Raw genomic sequence first — 6,000 nt, forward strand, 5'->3', positions numbered from 1 at the left:
TTTCCTTTCATCTATTAGGAGAGTTTTACTTCTTGAAGAAACCAATTTTCTGATCTTCCTGACCCAGAGCAGCAAACAAAACCACAAACGGATGTTATCAAACTGTCATTTTCAACCAGTTTCTCTGGATCACTCTTTGCTTTCAAACCGTTGCTTTCTGGTGGTCTTGGGCCTAATTACCACACTTCACACACAGCGCCTTGCTCTGATTCAGAGGCACGGAGGAGCTGGGAGCAGGAGAAATAAGGAACAAGGTTCAAGGTTAATGTTACTGCTCTGCTGGTGAGCGTTGATTGCATGATGAGTCCAAGGAATGGTATGATTTATTACATTGTTTTCTTAAAGGTTAGTTAAATCAAGCAAGCCAAGTGTATAGTACACAGTTTGAAGTGATTGCAAAGGTATGGTTAACCTGTCTACAATATTATATCGGTTGGCCAGGAGGCTGTGTGTGCAAATGCCATTTGAGTATCTTATAAACTGAAATTCCAAGAAAAAAAAAAAAAAGCCCCGAGTCTGTCAAAGGTTTTTTAATGCTCATTAACTAGAACTTAGTGATTGTGGAATGCTGTGGCTATGGATCCAAACTCTCTAGAGCTGTCTTTAGTTAGTACTCCCCCCCTGCCCCTTTTAGAAGTAGGGAGAAGCCTCCATAAGATCACTGACACAGACCGTGAGAATTTATACGCCACATCAGGCCTCAAAGGTCTGTTTTTTTCATTAAGATTTGTCTGTGTTCATTGTCAGCCCATCAGTCAGCTGTGAGATTTACACTCTATCTTTATATGTATTCGCTTCACAATTAGGAATGATGTACTTGCTGGGCGTGGTGGCGCACGCCTTTGATCCCAGCACTCGGGAGGCAGAGGCAGGCAGATTTCTGAGTCCCAGGCCAGCCTGGTCTACAGAGTGAGTTCCAGGACATCCACGGCTACACAGAGAAACGCTGTCTTGAAAAACAAAACAAAACAAAACAAAAAGGAATGATGTACTTAATATACGGCTGGATATTCTGTATCTTAGTTTCAGAAAGACCTCTTCATATCCTTTGCCCGTTTCATTAGATGGCCTTCAACTTAGATATATTCTGGACATTTACTTCATGAATTGTATGGATTTGAAACACATCCTTAGATCCTCTGCCTTACATGTGCACCCTGTAGATGATTTTGCTCTATGAAAGTTCTTTGGCTTTACAAAACCTTGTTCTTACGTGTCTGCTTTTCTGTGTCTTTTGGTTTATGTCACAGGATTTGTCTCCCAAATAGACATACTCACTTCTGTTCTTACGGACGGTGTAAGTGCTTTACACTCACTTGTCATTCTTAAAAGTCTTTAGTCCATTTGAACTGGCATGTTTATGAGTTGGAAGATGAGGATCTAATTGCATTCCACTTTCTAAAAGATAATAAGCTTTTTTATAAAAAGCTTGTAAATGATAAAAAATCAGCCAAGAACTGGGAAGCAGGCACAGTGGACAAGAATGCAGTGCAAACTTAGACCCGAGTTTGAATCTCCAACCTCCATGCAAAAAACTACGTGTGGGCTGGTGAGATGGCTCAGTGGTTAAGAGCACTGACTGCTCTTCTGAAGGTCCTGAGTTCAAATTCCAGCAACCACATGGTGTCTCACAACCACCCACAATGAGATCTGACACCCTCTTCTGGTGTGTCTGAAGACAGCTACAGTGTTCTTAGATATAATAACAAATAAATCTTTAAAAAAAAAAAAAAGACCCTGTGAAGTGGAAACTTAAGGGTTCTTTGGAAAATAAGTTGGATGATGTTTGCTGGAGAGATATCTCAGAGGTTAAGAGCACTGACTGCTCTTCCAGAGGTCCTAAGTTCAATTCCCAGCAACCACATGGTGCCTCACAACCATCTGTAATGCCATTTTCTGGTGTATTTGAAGACAGCAACAGTGTATTCACATAAAATTAATTAATTAATTTAAAAATGTGTGTGTCCCCAAGTGCCAGTAAGGAGGTAGAGACAAAAACATGGCCAGACTTACTGGCTGCCAGCCCAGCTCCATGTTCAGGGAAAGTCTCTGTCTCAGCAACTCAGAATAAGGCTGAGAGCAACTTAAGAGTTCACCCAAGGTCTTCCTCCAGCTTACATGTGCACAGTGCTGAGGTTAAAGGTGCATACCACAATGCCTAGTGGATCATTTTATTTGTAGATGTAAATTTTCATTAACCTGAGGAAGGCAACCTGGTAGCTGTAAGTTCCAAGGTATGCACATGTGAGGGTTCTTCATAGTCGTCAACTTGACTACATCTGGAATTGATTAAAAACTCAAAACACAGGGGCACACCTATGAGGGAGTTTTAGAAGTCAGAAGACCCACCTTAAATCCAGACCATCTGAGGTCAGAAGACCCACCCTAGATCCGAGCCACACCTTCTCATGTCCCTCAGTGTCACTGGCAAGTTTATAGACCATGTTCCCGAGACACTCCTTCATTGGTATCAGAGCCTATGTCTTTAAGATCCTGACAAACATGGAAGATCTGCTGAGACATCTAGCTTCATGGACTGAACAACTACTGGATGCTTCGACATTCTGTTAGGATTTAGCCATTCTGGAACTAGCTGGACCACAGACTGTAAGCCGTTGTGTGTGTGTGTGGGGGGATACTTTATTTTGTGTAAATGAATACACACACACACACACACATGTAATCAGTTCTGATCCTCTAGAAAACCCTGAGTAATATAGCACAGTTAAATTTCTAATATGTGGAGTTTCTTCCATGGCTCTGATGCCCAACAAACTCAAGGCAGAGCCTCTTCCAATGCCACAGGATGTGAGAGCCTTAGATGGGGAGGGGAAAGAGCCTTGCATTCCCAGCTATACAGATTAAATTGGCTTGAGGACTAGAGACTGGGTACAGCCTACAGATTTGAATTTTAAAGGGTGTGATTCTGACAGTGACTACTTGCTGATTGGCAAGAAGAAAGGATATTAACCTGGACAAGGCCTGGACAGTATGTGACAGATTTTATTTTGTTTCGATTTAGTTGTTTTAGATTCTAGAGAGGCTCAGGACCTTGCCTAATCCCTGAGGCTCACTTTGAACTAGAGACCCTCCTGCCTTAGCTCCTTGTTAAGAGAGTGTATAGGAATGCGCTTACTGGCCTGAGGGATTTGAGAAAGGAATGCCCTGCTATTGCTATTGCTATTACAGCTTTGATAAAGGGAAGGATATTGCAGGGCCCCAAGGATCTCAGAATTATGGGCAGCTGGGCAGATGGTACCCACAGGTGGGGAGCTGGTTGTTGTGGTACATACCTGTAATCTCAGCACTAGGCTGGTGGAAGTAGGAAATGCTGAAGTTCAAAAATCATTTGCTACATACTTTATGGCCAGCCTGGGCTACTTGACACCTGTATCAAAACAAATACACAAAACCAAAACATAAGAAAAAATTATAGAAGAGTGTGGGGGTTTGAATAAGAATGGCCCTCATAGGCTCATATATTTGAATGCTTAGTCTCTAGGGAATGGCATAAAAAATATTGGGAGGCGTGGTCTTGCTGAAGGAAGTGTGTCACTGGGGGATGGGTTTTGAGGTAGCAGACTCGGTCTACCTAGGGATGAAGATGTAGCTCTCAGCTCTTGCTCTAGCATCTTTCCCGCATGCTGCAGGGCTCCCTCCCATGAATTCTCCATCTGAAACTGTAAGCAAGCCCTCCTCTCTCCTGCGATTTGCCTTGGTCATGACGTCTCTTTACAGCAATAGCAGAGTGACTAAGACAGGTAGGAAGGTCTGTGGGGGAAAAAGGTAATATTGAGGAGCTATTTAAAGCTAAAGTTTAAAAACGTGTGTTGTCTTTCTTCTTCTGAAAACTTGTGTTTCCCAGGGGAGATCCTGGCAGGCAATTCAGTGTGTGGATTTAGATCTCAGGCGAGATCTGAGGTAGAGAGAGCAATCTGACTAAGAGACTGACAGCATGAAAAGTGAGACAGGCCAGAAATGACAAGCTTACCTAGCCAGCAGAAGAGCAGGCAGGGAAGGTCGCCTGCGGGCTGACTGTGAGTTTCCTTGCTTTTTCACGGACAGCAGCGATGGCACCGATGGCACCGCATGCTCACAGTTAGCACTGAGCTTTAGTGACTCAGTTGAAGAACAGCTCTGACTGTTGTTTTCTTTTTAACTGTATCTGGGGCTGGGGTGTGGATCAGTGGAATATGACTTGCTTCAAACGCACAGGCTTTGGCGTCCATTGTCAGTTCCACAGAAGAATTTTTTCTAATTACACTTTTTCTTCTTCTTTCCTTTTTTTCCTTTCCTTTCCTTTTCTTTTCTTTTCTTTTTTTTTATTGGCTATTTTCTTTATTTACATTTCAAATGTTATCCCCTTTCCGGGTTCCCCAACCCCATCCCTGGAAGCCCCCATCTCATCCTCCCTCCCCCTGCTTCTATTACACTTTTTCATATTTTTGAGAATTGCATACACATATACAGTAAATTATGACTATATCCAGCCCCCATTTCCCTTCCCCAAATCCTCCCCAGCATGCCCTCCTCCTAACTTCTCCTCCACCTCCTCTTCCTCACCCTTCTCCTCTTCCTCCTCCTCCTCCCCCTTTTCCTCTTCCTCCTCCTTTTCATAACTCACTAAGTCTAATTAGTTAGTGCTGCCCATATGTGGGTGAGTGTCGGCTCATCCCCTGGAGCATGGAGCCTATCATTTGGAACACACTCAGGACAGTGGTTTTTCCCTCCTCCAGCAGCTCGTCGGGAAGGGATAAGACCTGGAGACTGCTTCCCCATCTCTGCCTGAATCCTGGCTGGGTGGATATCATGCAAGGCTTGTGCCAGTAACCACACTGCTGTCAGTCTCTGTGTGTGATACCAATGGCATATCCAGAAGCGGTTCATAGCCCTCCTCCTAACCCAACCGTCCTGCTCCTAGATTCTTTCTTCCTCCTCTTCTGAGCTATTTCCTAAGCCTCGTTGGTGGGGGAGGGCTGGCAGAGTTGGGGTAGGAGAGTGTGGGAAGACATGGTAAAGACAACATGTCACATTGATTAACTAGGAGCACTCAGTCCCTTATTCTCAGGACTTTGACTGACTGCCCACTGCAAAAAAGAAGCTTCTATGACCAGGAGCTTCTGTGACCACGGTGGAGAGCAGCCCACGTCTGTAGGCATAAACATCAGTATTTAGGAGGCAGTTTGACAGCATGACCGCTGAAGCAGATAGCAATAGCAGATTTTACCCTAAGACCTATAATCTGCTCAGCCTGGAACAGGCCTCAAATCCAATCAGAAAGCAATTAGTTCTCCTCCATAACAGTCATGCCAGGATTGCACATCCTGCCTGTCCACTAGGCACTGTAACAGGAAGCACTGAGGAACCCTTTGGTGTCTTTCCTCTTAGCAGCCTATAATATAGCATCTTCTAGGACTGGGATTAGAAGGTTTCTCTCTGTCTCTGTCTCTGTCTCTGCCTCTCTCTCTCTCTCTCTCTCTCTCTCTCTCTCTCTCTCTCTCTGTGTGTGTGTGTCGTGTTTCATTTTACAGGTTTGTTTTTGAAGTTCAGTTTGTATTCTTACCTTTATTTAGTGAACTGGGGCTTCCTTTCTCTTCACTACAAAGGCCTCAGGAGTACCACACAAGCATTCCATGGTGGAGCTGTATTCCCAGCTATACTCTGAAACTTTTACTTTGAGATAAGGTCTAGCTAAGTTGTTCAGCCTGCCCTGGAACTGGAAGGTCTCCAGCATCAGCCTCTCAAGTTCTAGAATTATAGGTGGAAATCACAATACCCTGTGTTGCTTATTCTTGTAACATCTTCAAGTAAATTAAAAATTCTAGCCAGGTGTCTGTTCTTACTGATTTTCATCCCACCTACATGGAAGATCTAAGCTCTACTATAGACTATTTCATGAAAAGATCAGAAGAAATATAAGCTGTGTAAGGCCAGCAGCTCAGCTCTGGGAGGAACAACCAGGCCCAGCGCACTGGCCCTCAGAACTTGGGCTACTTTGCA

Source organism: Mus caroli, unplaced genomic scaffold (assembly GCF_978045245.1).
Source record: "Mus caroli unplaced genomic scaffold, Mus_caroli_1 scaffold_3, whole genome shotgun sequence".
Classification (NCBI taxonomy): domain Eukaryota; kingdom Metazoa; phylum Chordata; class Mammalia; order Rodentia; family Muridae; genus Mus; species Mus caroli.